At 62.1% G+C, this 15,266-nt stretch overlaps 3 pseudogenes; all 3 read left to right on the top strand.

Moving 5' to 3' along the window:
- The first annotated feature begins 1,478 nt into the window (after positions 1–1,478).
- Positions 1,479–1,597, top strand: LOC142876669 (uncharacterized; annotated as a pseudogene).
- Positions 1,598–9,428: 7,831 nt separating this feature from the next.
- On the top strand, positions 9,429–9,547 carry LOC142876668 (uncharacterized; annotated as a pseudogene).
- A 3,852-nt stretch (positions 9,548–13,399) lies between these two features.
- Positions 13,400–13,518, top strand: LOC142876667 (uncharacterized; annotated as a pseudogene).
- Positions 13,519–15,266: the final 1,748 nt, after the last annotated feature.

Genomic DNA, 15,266 nt, shown 5'->3' with positions numbered 1-15,266 from the left:
CAGAAGGCTCCTTTGGGACCAGGATTCTCTTGCGGGTGACTCTTTAAGGTCTGGCCCCTGGATGGAGGGGCACCAGGAGTAGAGGAGCAGGAAGGGGAAGGGGGTGGCCATGCGAGGGGACACTTTCAGGCCAAGTCCCAGCTTCAGTCTGATCCTCCTGGGAACCCCGGGGTGGACATCACACCTCCTGGTTGCCCCGCTCTGAGACAAGGAGCCGGGCTTCGCATTCCCACAGCAGCCAGTCGTGGGCTGAGGACACCTGGGGCGTTGGGAACTCCCTGGCTTCTCCTTGGTTTAACATCTGGAGCTGCTTGTGAATTGTGCCGCCACACACACCCGAGTGCAGGTGTCTTCCGCACAGACTGCGGGCCTCGCTCTTCTGAATGCCGCTAGCTCGCGACCCACCCACGGGAGAACCTGGTCAGGGTACTTTCTCTCAGGGGCAGACTCTGATCCGGGCGGGCTACCGGTGTCTCTGTTTGCTCCTTTCTTTCTTCCACTTCGGGAAAGGCTTCCTTACTGGGTGTGGAAATCTCCTATGCCTTTCCTCGCCTATTCTGTCAGCTCTAAAATTCTCTTTCGGTTGCCACCCTCACAGATGGATTAGGAAACTCTTTGCGGTGCACTCATTAGTGAAATGACCTCAATGACGCTGGAATCCAATATCTAATCGCCGATTTTTAGCGAGTCCACACGCCAGGGTGGTTGGGGTCCAGTGCAGCCCCGGCCAGGTCCAGGCCCCTTGGACTGGGCCACAGGAGGACAAAGAGGAGGGTCCCGGCCCCCACGGTAGGTAGAGGTGCGGGCAGTTCTCCAAGGGCTTGGGTGTTTTCCAGAGGGAGGAGATGGAGGGGACTGATTTCTTCAGCGCCCCACAAACCACGCCACCCCACCCCACCCATGGGACACATCCCGAGAGAGAGAGAGAGAGAGAGAGAGAGAGAGAGAGAGAGAGAGAGAGAGAGAGAGAGAGAGAGAGACGCCCCATACACTGGCTCCCCTCCCCCGTGCGCTGTGCCCCAGCCCTGGCCCGGGGGAATAGGCGGCCGCCGGGCCACAGGGTGGGGGGCGCAGCTGAAAGGGGTTGTGGGGGAGGGCCGCCCCTGGCTGGGGTCAAAGGGCGAGCGCCCCGCCCCTCCCGCCCGTGCGAGCTGGGGGTGGGGGGCGGGGAGGTGAAGGAGGCCAGGCAAGGAGAGGAGGGGGGCTTGAAGGTCTCCACCTTGGCGGGTCCAGCCGTGGAGGCGCATCTTGTGTGAGTGTGAGTGAGTGAGTGAGTGTGAGTGTGAGTGTGTGTGTATACAGAGACAGCCCCCAACCCCGGCCCGCCCCGCCTGTCACCCCCGTCCCTCGGAGCCCGCGGGACCCGGCCGGCGAACTCAACAGGCCCGACCCGGCGCGGGGCCTGGGGCGGGGGGAGGAGGCGGCGGGGAAGCGCAGAGAGGCTCGGCTTCTTGAGCGGGGCAGGGGCGCCCTCCGCCGTCCACGGCCACACCACCCCGAACGCGCCCGATCCCGTCTGGTCTCGGAAGCTAAGCAGGCTCGGGCCTGGTTAGAACTTGGATGGGAGACCGCCCGGGAATACCGGGTGCCGTAGGCTTCTTCTTTTTTTTTTTGCCTCTGGTTCTGTCGCGTTTCTGGGAGTGCGGGGGCGGCCCGGGGTGGGGGTGACCCCCACCCTCAGCGTCCGCCGCGGTGCCTGGCGCGCCCCAGCCCGCACCGTGGGGCCTCCTCTTGTCCCGAGCCGCGACACCGCCGCCACGCGGCAGCATGCGTGGCTTCTGGACAGTCAGGTCTCAGACCAAAGGTCTGCTCTGTGGGAGCCGACACGCTGGAGGAAACCTTGAGAGTCTGAGAGGGGAGGGAGTTCCAGAAGAAGGCCAGGATGTCATTTTGAGGGAGTATGTGACCAGAACTCGTCCCGTTGCTTTTGGGGTTCTATGGGCTACACGTAGGAATCTTTGGTGGTGGCACCTGATGTTGGGGGATCCGGAGTCACACCCAGACCTGCTCCACAGGCCTCCTTTTACTTTTCTCTTCGGATTCATTTTTTTTTTTTTTTTTTTGAGACAGAGTCTCGGTTTGGTGCCCAGGCTAGAGTGAGTGCCGTGGCGTCAGCCTAGCTCACAGCAACTTCAAACTCCTGGGCTCCAGTGATCCTTCTGCCTCAGCCTCCCGGGTAGCTGGGACTGCAGGCATGCGCCACCATGCCCCGCTAATTTTTATATATATATCAGTTGGCCAATTAATTCCTTTCTATTTATAGTAGAGACGGGGTCTCGCTCTTGCTCAGGCTGGTTTTGAACTCCTGACCTTGAGCAATCCGCCCGCCTCGGCCTCCCAAGAGCTAGGATTACAGGCGTGAGCCACAGCGCCCGGCCGGATTCATTATTTTTAAAAAGTGTCTCTTATCTCTATTATTGCATTTTCTTTTCTCTCTCTTTTCAAGCAGATGATGGGAGTCCAAGTATTAAGGTGACATGTGTTGCCCGTGCCCCCCTCACCCCCCGTGTTCTTATTCATTTACCTCTCATGTTGCTCCAGCATATTGTGGGGGCACCAATGTTAAGGTCGGGTGCGTTGCCCTCTCCCAGCCTCCCCCCTCGGGTCAGAGCTTCAAGTGCGCCCATCCCCCAGTCGGTGCGTACCCACCCCATTCCTAATGGATGTGTATGCCCATCCCCTCCCCCCACCCGCCCGACACCCACCCGAAGAAGGTGATTCCTCTGTGTCCACTTAGGTGTCCATCGGTTCGTACCCATTTGCTGGTGAGCGCGAGCACGTGGTGCTCGTGTGTCCATTCTTGGGATACTTGGCTTACTGGAACGGGTTCCAGCTCTGGCCAGGAGAACCACGAGAGGTGCCCCCTCACCGCTGCTCCTCATAGCCGAATAGCACTCCGTGGTGTCCACGCGCCACATTTTATTTACCCACTCGTGGGTCGATGGGCACTCGGGTGGCTTCCAGGTCTTTGCGATTGTGACTTGTGCCCTGACACTAACCCTAACCCTTACCCAGCCCGTCTCCTCCACGGCCCCTGCCTGACTGACTCCTTCCCGCCCGGCCTATCACCTGTCACCGTCCTCTGCCCCTGCCTGACACGCTCCTCCCCGCCCGGGCCGTCACCGTCCTCGGCCCCTGCCTGACGGGGCTCCTCCGTCGCCTGGGCCTTCCAAGGGCTTGGTGTGGACGCTGGTTCCAGGACGCCCTCCCAGGAACCCGGTAGCAGGGCGGCCGCAGCGTCTCGCGCAACCCAACCGTCCGCCGGCTGGCCGCCATCGCTAAGTGGCCTGCGGGGGACGTGCTCCCGCTGTGCCGTGGGGGCCCAGCCTGGTGTCTTCTCTGAGGCCCCGCGGCTGCCGCTCCCCGCAAGGGGATAGCCGCGGAGGTGGGGACCGCCTCCTCATGGGGACGTACACCCAGCTCTCCACGTCGGATTCCGGGGCTCTCTGTCCTGCCAGAAGGCCCAGCTGGCCTGCGGGTCCTTAGAGTGGCAAAAACATCCGAAAACTGAGATTGAGGGTCCGGTGGGTGTCTGCACTTTTGTGCTGGGCACCCCAGGGAGGCCCGGTGGCTGGCTGGACAACGCGGTCTGCTGGGCTGGGGGGGGGGTTTGGAGGAGCAACTGATGCCCTTTGCACTTTGGGTAGCAAGTGTCTGAGGTGTCTCTGGGCCCTGTGCCATGTGGGGGCGGGGGCGGGGGCGGGGTGGGAGGAGGAGGAGGAGGAGGAGGAGGAGGAGGAGGAGGAGGAGGTGGGAAGGGCCGTGGCCTGCAGTCGTGTTCCCCGGGGTGGCACAGCATGTGGCTTCTTCCACAGGCTGCTTGGCCTGGGCTCCCTGCACCTGGGCCTTTGGAGGACTGGCCCTGTGCTTGCCAACACTTCCTGCAGGGACCCAGAGCTGGGAGGTTGCATCTCTCAGCCCTGGGTCGGGCAGAGCCCCAGCGGGCCATGCCCACAACCTCTCTCAGCAGGGGTCCCCCAGAAGGCTCCTTTGGGACCAGGATTCTCTTGCGGGTGACTCTTTAAGGTCTGGCCCCTGGATGGAGGGGCACCAGGAGTAGAGGAGCAGGAAGGGGAAGGGGGTGGCCATGCGAGGGGACACTTTCAGGCCAAGTCCCAGCTTCAGTCTGATCCTCCTGGGAACCCCGGGGTGGACATCACACCTCCTGGTTGCCCCGCTCTGAGACAAGGAGCCGGGCTTCGCATTCCCACAGCAGCCAGTCGTGGGCTGAGGACACCTGGGGCGTTGGGAACTCCCTGGCTTCTCCTTGGTTTAACATCTGGAGCTGCTTGTGAATTGTGCCGCCACACACACCCGAGTGCAGGTGTCTTCCGCACAGACTGCGGGCCTCGCTCTTCTGAATGCCGCTAGCTCGCGACCCACCCACGGGAGAACCTGGTCAGGGTACTTTCTCTCAGGGGCAGACTCTGATCCGGGCGGGCTACCGGTGTCTCTGTTTGCTCCTTTCTTTCTTCCACTTCGGGAAAGGCTTCCTTACTGGGTGTGGAAATCTCCTATGCCTTTCCTCGCCTATTCTGTCAGCTCTAAAATTCTCTTTCGGTTGCCACCCTCACAGATGGATTAGGAAACTCTTTGCGGTGCACTCATTAGTGAAATGACCTCAATGACGCTGGAATCCAATATCTAATCGCCGATTTTTAGCGAGTCCACACGCCAGGGTGGTTGGGGTCCAGTGCAGCCCCGGCCAGGTCCAGGCCCCTTGGACTGGGCCACAGGAGGACAAAGAGGAGGGTCCCGGCCCCCACGGTAGGTAGAGGTGCGGGCAGTTCTCCAAGGGCTTGGGTGTTTTCCAGAGGGAGGAGATGGAGGGGACTGATTTCTTCAGCGCCCCACAAACCACGCCACCCCACCCCACCCATGGGACACATCCCGAGAGAGAGAGAGAGAGAGAGAGAGAGAGAGAGAGAGAGAGAGAGAGAGAGAGAGAGAGAGAGAGAGAGAGAGACGCCCCATACACTGGCTCCCCTCCCCCGTGCGCTGTGCCCCAGCCCTGGCCCGGGGGAATAGGCGGCCGCCGGGCCACAGGGTGGGGGGCGCAGCTGAAAGGGGTTGTGGGGGAGGGCCGCCCCTGGCTGGGGTCAAAGGGCGAGCGCCCCGCCCCTCCCGCCCGTGCGAGCTGGGGGTGGGGGGCGGGGAGGTGAAGGAGGCCAGGCAAGGAGAGGAGGGGGGCTTGAAGGTCTCCACCTTGGCGGGTCCAGCCGTGGAGGCGCATCTTGTGTGAGTGTGAGTGAGTGAGTGAGTGTGAGTGTGAGTGTGTGTGTATACAGAGACAGCCCCCAACCCCGGCCCGCCCCGCCTGTCACCCCCGTCCCTCGGAGCCCGCGGGACCCGGCCGGCGAACTCAACAGGCCCGACCCGGCGCGGGGCCTGGGGCGGGAGGCGGCGGCGGGGAAGCGCAGAGAGGCTCGGCTTCTTGAGCGGGGCAGGGGCGCCCTCCGCCGTCCACGGCCACACCACCCCGAACGCGCCCGATCCCGTCTGGTCTCGGAAGCTAAGCACCTGGTTAGAACTTGGATGGGAGACCGCCCGGGAATACCGGGTGCCGTAGGCTTCTTCTTTTTTTTTTTGCCTCTGGTTCTGTCGCGTTTCTGGGAGTGCGGGGGCGGCCCGGGGTGGGGGTGACCCCCACCCTCAGCGTCCGCCGCGGTGCCTGGCGCGCCCCAGCCCGCACCGTGGGGCCTCCTCTTGTCCCGAGCCGCGACACCGCCGCCACGCGGCAGCATGCGTGGCTTCTGGACAGTCAGGTCTCAGACCAAAGGTCTGCTCTGTGGGAGCCGACACGCTGGAGGAAACCTTGAGAGTCTGAGAGGGGAGGGAGTTCCAGAAGAAGGCCAGGATGTCATTTTGAGGGAGTATGTGACCAGAACTCGTCCCGTTGCTTTTGGGGTTCTATGGGCTACACGTAGGAATCTTTGGTGGTGGCACCTGATGTTGGGGGATCCGGAGTCACACCCAGACCTGCTCCACAGGCCTCCTTTTACTTTTCTCTTCGGATTCATTTTTTTTTTTTTTTTTTTGAGACAGAGTCTCGGTTTGGTGCCCAGGCTAGAGTGAGTGCCGTGGCGTCAGCCTAGCTCACAGCAACTTCAAACTCCTGGGCTCCAGTGATCCTTCTGCCTCAGCCTCCCGGGTAGCTGGGACTGCAGGCATGCGCCACCATGCCCCGCTAATTTTTATATATATATCAGTTGGCCAATTAATTCCTTTCTATTTATAGTAGAGACGGGGTCTCGCTCTTGCTCAGGCTGGTTTTGAACTCCTGACCTTGAGCAATCCGCCCGCCTCGGCCTCCCAAGAGCTAGGATTACAGGCGTGAGCCACAGCGCCCGGCCGGATTCATTATTTTTAAAAAGTGTCTCTTATCTCTATTATTGCATTTTCTTTTCTCTCTCTTTTCAAGCAGATGATGGGAGTCCAAGTATTAAGGTGACATGTGTTGCCCGTGCCCCCCTCCCCCCCCGTGTTCTTATTCATTTACCTCTCATGTTGCTCCAGCATATTGTGGGGGCACCAATGTTAAGGTCGGGTGCGTTGCCCTCTCCCAGCCTCCCCCCTCGGGTCAGAGCTTCAAGTGCGCCCATCCCCCAGTCGGTGCGTACCCACCCCATTCCTAATGGATGTGTATGCCCATCACCTCCCCCCACCCGCCCGACACCCACCCGAAGAAGGTGATTCCTCTGTGTCCACTTAGGTGTCCATCGGTTCGTACCCATTTGCTGGTGAGCGCGAGCACGTGGTGCTCGTGTGTCCATTCTTGGGATACTTGGCTTACTGGAACGGGTTCCAGCTCTGGCCAGGAGAACCACGAGAGGTGCCCCCTCACCGCTGCTCCTCATAGCCGAATAGCACTCCGTGGTGTCCACGCGCCACATTTTATTTACCCACTCGTGGGTCGATGGGCACTCGGGTGGCTTCCAGGTCTTTGCGATTGTGACTTGTGCCCTGACACTAACCCTAACCCTTACCCAGCCCGTCTCCTCCACGGCCCCTGCCTGACTGACTCCTTCCCGCCCGGCCTATCACCTGTCACCGTCCTCTGCCCCTGCCTGACACGCTCCTCCCCGCCCGGGCCGTCACCGTCCTCGGCCCCTGCCTGACGGGGCTCCTCCGTCGCCTGGGCCTTCCAAGGGCTTGGTGTGGACGCTGGTTCCAGGACGCCCTCCCAGGAACCCGGTAGCAGGGCGGCCGCAGCGTCTCGCGCAACCCAACCGTCCGCCGGCTGGCCGCCATCGCTAAGTGGCCTGCGGGGGACGTGCTCCCGCTGTGCCGTGGGGGCCCAGCCTGGTGTCTTCTCTGAGGCCCCGCGGCTGCCGCTCCCCGCAAGGGGATAGCCGCGGAGGTGGGGACCGCCTCCTCATGGGGACGTACACCCAGCTCTCCACGTCGGATTCCGGGGCTCTCTGTCCTGCCAGAAGGCCCAGCTGGCCTGCGGGTCCTTAGAGTGGCAAAAACATCCGAAAACTGAGATTGAGGGTCCGGTGGGTGTCTGCACTTTTGTGCTGGGCACCCCAGGGAGGCCCGGTGGCTGGCTGGACAACGCGGTCTGCTGGGCTGGGGGGGGGGTTTGGAGGAGCAACTGATGCCCTTTGCACTTTGGGTAGCAAGTGTCTGAGGTGTCTCTGGGCCCTGTGCCATGTGGGGGCGGGGGCGGGGGCGGGGTGGGAGGAGGAGGAGGAGGAGGAGGAGGAGGAGGAGGAGGAGGAGGTGGGAAGGGCCGTGGCCTGCAGTCGTGTTCCCCGGGGTGGCACAGCATGTGGCTTCTTCCACAGGCTGCTTGGCCTGGGCTCCCTGCACCTGGGCCTTTGGAGGACTGGCCCTGTGCTTGCCAACACTTCCTGCAGGGACCCAGAGCTGGGAGGTTGCATCTCTCAGCCCTGGGTCGGGCAGAGCCCCAGCGGGCCATGCCCACAACCTCTCTCAGCAGGGGTCCCCCAGAAGGCTCCTTTGGGACCAGGATTCTCTTGCGGGTGACTCTTTAAGGTCTGGCCCCTGGATGGAGGGGCACCAGGAGTAGAGGAGCAGGAAGGGGAAGGGGGTGGCCATGCGAGGGGACACTTTCAGGCCAAGTCCCAGCTTCAGTCTGATCCTCCTGGGAACCCCGGGGTGGACATCACACCTCCTGGTTGCCCCGCTCTGAGACAAGGAGCCGGGCTTCGCATTCCCACAGCAGCCAGTCGTGGGCTGAGGACACCTGGGGCGTTGGGAACTCCCTGGCTTCTCCTTGGTTTAACATCTGGAGCTGCTTGTGAATTGTGCCGCCACACACACCCGAGTGCAGGTGTCTTCCGCACAGACTGCGGGCCTCGCTCTTCTGAATGCCGCTAGCTCGCGACCCACCCACGGGAGAACCTGGTCAGGGTACTTTCTCTCAGGGGCAGACTCTGATCCGGGCGGGCTACCGGTGTCTCTGTTTGCTCCTTTCTTTCTTCCACTTCGGGAAAGGCTTCCTTACTGGGTGTGGAAATCTCCTATGCCTTTCCTCGCCTATTCTGTCAGCTCTAAAATTCTCTTTCGGTTGCCACCCTCACAGATGGATTAGGAAACTCTTTGCGGTGCACTCATTAGTGAAATGACCTCAATGACGCTGGAATCCAATATCTAATCGCCGATTTTTAGCGAGTCCACACGCCAGGGTGGTTGGGGTCCAGTGCAGCCCCGGCCAGGTCCAGGCCCCTTGGACTGGGCCACAGGAGGACAAAGAGGAGGGTCCCGGCCCCCACGGTAGGTAGAGGTGCGGGCAGTTCTCCAAGGGCTTGGGTGTTTTCCAGAGGGAGGAGATGGAGGGGACTGATTTCTTCAGCGCCCCACAAACCACGCCACCCCACCCCACCCATGGGACACATCCCGAGAGAGAGAGAGAGAGAGAGAGAGAGAGAGAGAGAGAGAGAGAGAGAGAGAGAGAGAGAGAGAGACGCCCCATACACTGGCTCCCCTCCCCCGTGCGCTGTGCCCCAGCCCTGGCCCGGGGGAATAGGCGGCCGCCGGGCCACAGGGTGGGGGGCGCAGCTGAAAGGGGTTGTGGGGGAGGGCCGCCCCTGGCTGGGGTCAAAGGGCGAGCGCCCCGCCCCTCCCGCCCGTGCGAGCTGGGGGTGGGGGGCGGGGAGGTGAAGGAGGCCAGGCAAGGAGAGGAGGGGGGCTTGAAGGTCTCCACCTTGGCGGGTCCAGCCGTGGAGGCGCATCTTGTGTGAGTGTGAGTGAGTGAGTGAGTGTGAGTGTGAGTGTGTGTGTATACAGAGACAGCCCCCAACCCCGGCCCGCCCCGCCTGTCACCCCCGTCCCTCGGAGCCCGCGGGACCCGGCCGGCGAACTCAACAGGCCCGACCCGGCGCGGGGCCTGGGGCGGGAGGCGGCGGCGGGGAAGCGCAGAGAGGCTCGGCTTCTTGAGCGGGGCAGGGGCGCCCTCCGCCGTCCACGGCCACACCACCCCGAACGCGCCCGATCCCGTCTGGTCTCGGAAGCTAAGCAGGCTCGGGCCTGGTTAGAACTTGGATGGGAGACCGCCCGGGAATACCGGGTGCCGTAGGCTTCTTCTTTTTTTTTTTGCCTCTGGTTCTGTCGCGTTTCTGGGAGTGCGGGGGCGGCCCGGGGTGGGGGTGACCCCCACCCTCAGCGTCCGCCGCGGTGCCTGGCGCGCCCCAGCCCGCACCGTGGGGCCTCCTCTTGTCCCGAGCCGCGACACCGCCGCCACGCGGCAGCATGCGTGGCTTCTGGACAGTCAGGTCTCAGACCAAAGGTCTGCTCTGTGGGAGCCGACACGCTGGAGGAAACCTTGAGAGTCTGAGAGGGGAGGGAGTTCCAGAAGAAGGCCAGGATGTCATTTTGAGGGAGTATGTGACCAGAACTCGTCCCGTTGCTTTTGGGGTTCTATGGGCTACACGTAGGAATCTTTGGTGGTGGCACCTGATGTTGGGGGATCCGGAGTCACACCCAGACCTGCTCCACAGGCCTCCTTTTACTTTTCTCTTCGGATTCATTTTTTTTTTTTTTTTTTTGAGACAGAGTCTCGGTTTGGTGCCCAGGCTAGAGTGAGTGCCGTGGCGTCAGCCTAGCTCACAGCAACTTCAAACTCCTGGGCTCCAGTGATCCTTCTGCCTCAGCCTCCCGGGTAGCTGGGACTGCAGGCATGCGCCACCATGCCCCGCTAATTTTTATATATATATCAGTTGGCCAATTAATTCCTTTCTATTTATAGTAGAGACGGGGTCTCGCTCTTGCTCAGGCTGGTTTTGAACTCCTGACCTTGAGCAATCCGCCCGCCTCGGCCTCCCAAGAGCTAGGATTACAGGCGTGAGCCACAGCGCCCGGCCGGATTCATTATTTTTAAAAAGTGTCTCTTATCTCTATTATTGCATTTTCTTTTCTCTCTCTTTTCAAGCAGATGATGGGAGTCCAAGTATTAAGGTGACATGTGTTGCCCGTGCCCCCCTCCCCCCCCGTGTTCTTATTCATTTACCTCTCATGTTGCTCCAGCATATTGTGGGGGCACCAATGTTAAGGTCGGGTGCGTTGCCCTCTCCCAGCCTCCCCCCTCGGGTCAGAGCTTCAAGTGCGCCCATCCCCCAGTCGGTGCGTACCCACCCCATTCCTAATGGATGTGTATGCCCATCACCTCCCCCCACCCGCCCGACACCCACCCGAAGAAGGTGATTCCTCTGTGTCCACTTAGGTGTCCATCGGTTCGTACCCATTTGCTGGTGAGCGCGAGCACGTGGTGCTCGTGTGTCCATTCTTGGGATACTTGGCTTACTGGAACGGGTTCCAGCTCTGGCCAGGAGAACCACGAGAGGTGCCCCCTCACCGCTGCTCCTCATAGCCGAATAGCACTCCGTGGTGTCCACGCGCCACATTTTATTTACCCACTCGTGGGTCGATGGGCACTCGGGTGGCTTCCAGGTCTTTGCGATTGTGACTTGTGCCCTGACACTAACCCTAACCCTTACCCAGCCCGTCTCCTCCACGGCCCCTGCCTGACTGACTCCTTCCCGCCCGGCCTATCACCTGTCACCGTCCTCTGCCCCTGCCTGACACGCTCCTCCCCGCCCGGGCCGTCACCGTCCTCGGCCCCTGCCTGACGGGGCTCCTCCGTCGCCTGGGCCTTCCAAGGGCTTGGTGTGGACGCTGGTTCCAGGACGCCCTCCCAGGAACCCGGTAGCAGGGCGGCCGCAGCGTCTCGCGCAACCCAACCGTCCGCCGGCTGGCCGCCATCGCTAAGTGGCCTGCGGGGGACGTGCTCCCGCTGTGCCGTGGGGGCCCAGCCTGGTGTCTTCTCTGAGGCCCCGCGGCTGCTGCTCCCCGCAAGGGGATAGCCGCGGAGGTGGGGACCGCCTCCTCATGGGGACGTACACCCAGCTCTCCACGTCGGATTCCGGGGCTCTCTGTCCTGCCAGAAGGCCCAGCTGGCCTGCGGGTCCTTAGAGTGGCAAAAACATCCGAAAACTGAGATTGAGGGTCCGGTGGGTGTCTGCACTTTTGTGCTGGGCACCCCAGGGAGGCCCGGTGGCTGGCTGGACAACGCGGTCTGCTGGGCTGGGGGGGGGGTTTGGAGGAGCAACTGATGCCCTTTGCACTTTGGGTAGCAAGTGTCTGAGGTGTCTCTGGGCCCTGTGCCATGTGGGGGCGGGGGCGGGGGCGGGGTGGGAGGAGGAGGAGGAGGAGGAGGAGGAGGAGGAGGAGGAGGAGGTGGGAAGGGCCGTGGCCTGCAGTCGTGTTCCCCGGGGTGGCACAGCATGTGGCTTCTTCCACAGGCTGCTTGGCCTGGGCTCCCTGCACCTGGGCCTTTGGAGGACTGGCCCTGTGCTTGCCAACACTTCCTGCAGGGACCCAGAGCTGGGAGGTTGCATCTCTCAGCCCTGGGTCGGGCAGAGCCCCAGCGGGCCATGCCCACAACCTCTCTCAGCAGGGGTCCCCCAGAAGGCTCCTTTGGGACCAGGATTCTCTTGCGGGTGACTCTTTAAGGTCTGGCCCCTGGATGGAGGGGCACCAGGAGTAGAGGAGCAGGAAGGGGAAGGGGGTGGCCATGCGAGGGGACACTTTCAGGCCAAGTCCCAGCTTCAGTCTGATCCTCCTGGGAACCCCGGGGTGGACATCACACCTCCTGGTTGCCCCGCTCTGAGACAAGGAGCCGGGCTTCGCATTCCCACAGCAGCCAGTCGTGGGCTGAGGACACCTGGGGCGTTGGGAACTCCCTGGCTTCTCCTTGGTTTAACATCTGGAGCTGCTTGTGAATTGTGCCGCCACACACACCCGAGTGCAGGTGTCTTCCGCACAGACTGCGGGCCTCGCTCTTCTGAATGCCGCTAGCTCGCGACCCACCCACGGGAGAACCTGGTCAGGGTACTTTCTCTCAGGGGCAGACTCTGATCCGGGCGGGCTACCGGTGTCTCTGTTTGCTCCTTTCTTTCTTCCACTTCGGGAAAGGCTTCCTTACTGGGTGTGGAAATCTCCTATGCCTTTCCTCGCCTATTCTGTCAGCTCTAAAATTCTCTTTCGGTTGCCACCCTCACAGATGGATTAGGAAACTCTTTGCGGTGCACTCATTAGTGAAATGACCTCAATGACGCTGGAATCCAATATCTAATCGCCGATTTTTAGCGAGTCCACACGCCAGGGTGGTTGGGGTCCAGTGCAGCCCCGGCCAGGTCCAGGCCCCTTGGACTGGGCCACAGGAGGACAAAGAGGAGGGTCCCGGCCCCCACGGTAGGTAGAGGTGCGGGCAGTTCTCCAAGGGCTTGGGTGTTTTCCAGAGGGAGGAGATGGAGGGGACTGATTTCTTCAGCGCCCCACAAACCACGCCACCCCACCCCACCCATGGGACACATCCCGAGAGAGAGAGAGAGAGAGAGAGAGAGAGAGAGAGAGAGAGAGAGAGAGAGAGAGAGAGAGACGCCCCATACACTGGCTCCCCTCCCCCGTGCGCTGTGCCCCAGCCCTGGCCCGGGGGAATAGGCGGCCGCCGGGCCACAGGGTGGGGGGCGCAGCTGAAAGGGGTTGTGGGGGAGGGCCGCCCCTGGCTGGGGTCAAAGGGCGAGCGCCCCGCCCCTCCCGCCCGTGCGAGCTGGGGGTGGGGGGCGGGGAGGTGAAGGAGGCCAGGCAAGGAGAGGAGGGGGGCTTGAAGGTCTCCACCTTGGCGGGTCCAGCCGTGGAGGCGCATCTTGTGTGAGTGTGAGTGAGTGAGTGAGTGTGAGTGTGAGTGTGTGTGTATACAGAGACAGCCCCCAACCCCGGCCCGCCCCGCCTGTCACCCCCGTCCCTCGGAGCCCGCGGGACCCGGCCGGCGAACTCAACAGGCCCGACCCGGCGCGGGGCCTGGGGCGGGAGGCGGCGGCGGGGAAGCGCAGAGAGGCTCGGCTTCTTGAGCGGGGCAGGGGCGCCCTCCGCCGTCCACGGCCACACCACCCCGAACGCGCCCGATCCCGTCTGGTCTCGGAAGCTAAGCAGGCTCGGGCCTGGTTAGAACTTGGATGGGAGACCGCCCGGGAATACCGGGTGCCGTAGGCTTCTTCTTTTTTTTTTTGCCTCTGGTTCTGTCGCGTTTCTGGGAGTGCGGGGGCGGCCCGGGGTGGGGGTGACCCCCACCCTCAGCGTCCGCCGCGGTGCCTGGCGCGCCCCAGCCCGCACCGTGGGGCCTCCTCTTGTCCCGAGCCGCGACACCGCCGCCACGCGGCAGCATGCGTGGCTTCTGGACAGTCAGGTCTCAGACCAAAGGTCTGCTCTGTGGGAGCCGACACGCTGGAGGAAACCTTGAGAGTCTGAGAGGGGAGGGAGTTCCAGAAGAAGGCCAGGATGTCATTTTGAGGGAGTATGTGACCAGAACTCGTCCCGTTGCTTTTGGGGTTCTATGGGCTACACGTAGGAATCTTTGGTGGTGGCACCTGATGTTGGGGGATCCGGAGTCACACCCAGACCTGCTCCACAGGCCTCCTTTTACTTTTCTCTTCGGATTCATTTTTTTTTTTTTTTTTTTGAGACAGAGTCTCGGTTTGGTGCCCAGGCTAGAGTGAGTGCCGTGGCGTCAGCCTAGCTCACAGCAACTTCAAACTCCTGGGCTCCAGTGATCCTTCTGCCTCAGCCTCCCGGGTAGCTGGGACTGCAGGCATGCGCCACCATGCCCCGCTAATTTTTATATATATATCAGTTGGCCAATTAATTCCTTTCTATTTATAGTAGAGACGGGGTCTCGCTCTTGCTCAGGCTGGTTTTGAACTCCTGACCTTGAGCAATCCGCCCGCCTCGGCCTCCCAAGAGCTAGGATTACAGGCGTGAGCCACAGCGCCCGGCCGGATTCATTATTTTTAAAAAGTGTCTCTTATCTCTATTATTGCATTTTCTTTTCTCTCTCTTTTCAAGCAGATGATGGGAGTCCAAGTATTAAGGTGACATGTGTTGCCCGTGCCCCCCTCCCCCCCCGTGTTCTTATTCATTTACCTCTCATGTTGCTCCAGCATATTGTGGGGGCACCAATGTTAAGGTCGGGTGCGTTGCCCTCTCCCAGCCTCCCCCCTCGGGTCAGAGCTTCAAGTGCGCCCATCCCCCAGTCGGTGCGTACCCACCCCATTCCTAATGGATGTGTATGCCCATCCCCTCCCCCCACCCGCCCGACACCCACCCGAAGAAGGTGATTCCTCTGTGTCCACTTAGGTGTCCATCGGTTCGTACCCATTTGCTGGTGAGCGCGAGCACGTGGTGCTCGTGTGTCCATTCTTGGGATACTTGGCTTACTGGAACGGGTTCCAGCTCTGGCCAGGAGAACCACGAGAGGTGCCCCCTCACCGCTGCTCCTCATAGCCGAATAGCACTCCGTGGTGTCCACGCGCCACATTTTATTTACCCACTCGTGGGTCGATGGGCACTCGGGTGGCTTCCAGGTCTTTGCGATTGTGACTTGTGCCCTGACACTAACCCTAACCCTTACCCAGCCCGTCTCCTCCACGGCCCCTGCCTGACTGACTCCTTCCCGCCCGGCCTATCACCTGTCACCGTCCTCTGCCCCTGCCTGACACGCTCCTCCCCGCCCGGGCCGTCACCGTCCTCGGCCCCTGCCTGACGGGGCTCCTCCGTCGCCTGGGCCTTCCAAGGGCTTGGTGTGGACGCTGGTTCCAGGACGCCCTCCCAGGAACCCGGTAGCAGGGCGGCCGCAGCGTCTCGCGCAACCCAACCGTCCGCCGGCTGGCCGCCATCGCTAAGTGGCCTGCGGGGGACGTGCTCCCGCTGTGCCGTGGGGGCCCAGCCTGGTGTCTTCTCTGAGG

Source organism: Microcebus murinus, chromosome 15, assembly GCF_040939455.1.
Source record: "Microcebus murinus isolate Inina chromosome 15, M.murinus_Inina_mat1.0, whole genome shotgun sequence".
In the NCBI taxonomy this organism is placed as follows: Eukaryota; Metazoa; Chordata; class Mammalia; order Primates; family Cheirogaleidae; genus Microcebus; species Microcebus murinus.
Note: the sequence above shows the minus strand (reverse complement) of the source record. Positions and strands in the feature narration are given on the sequence as shown.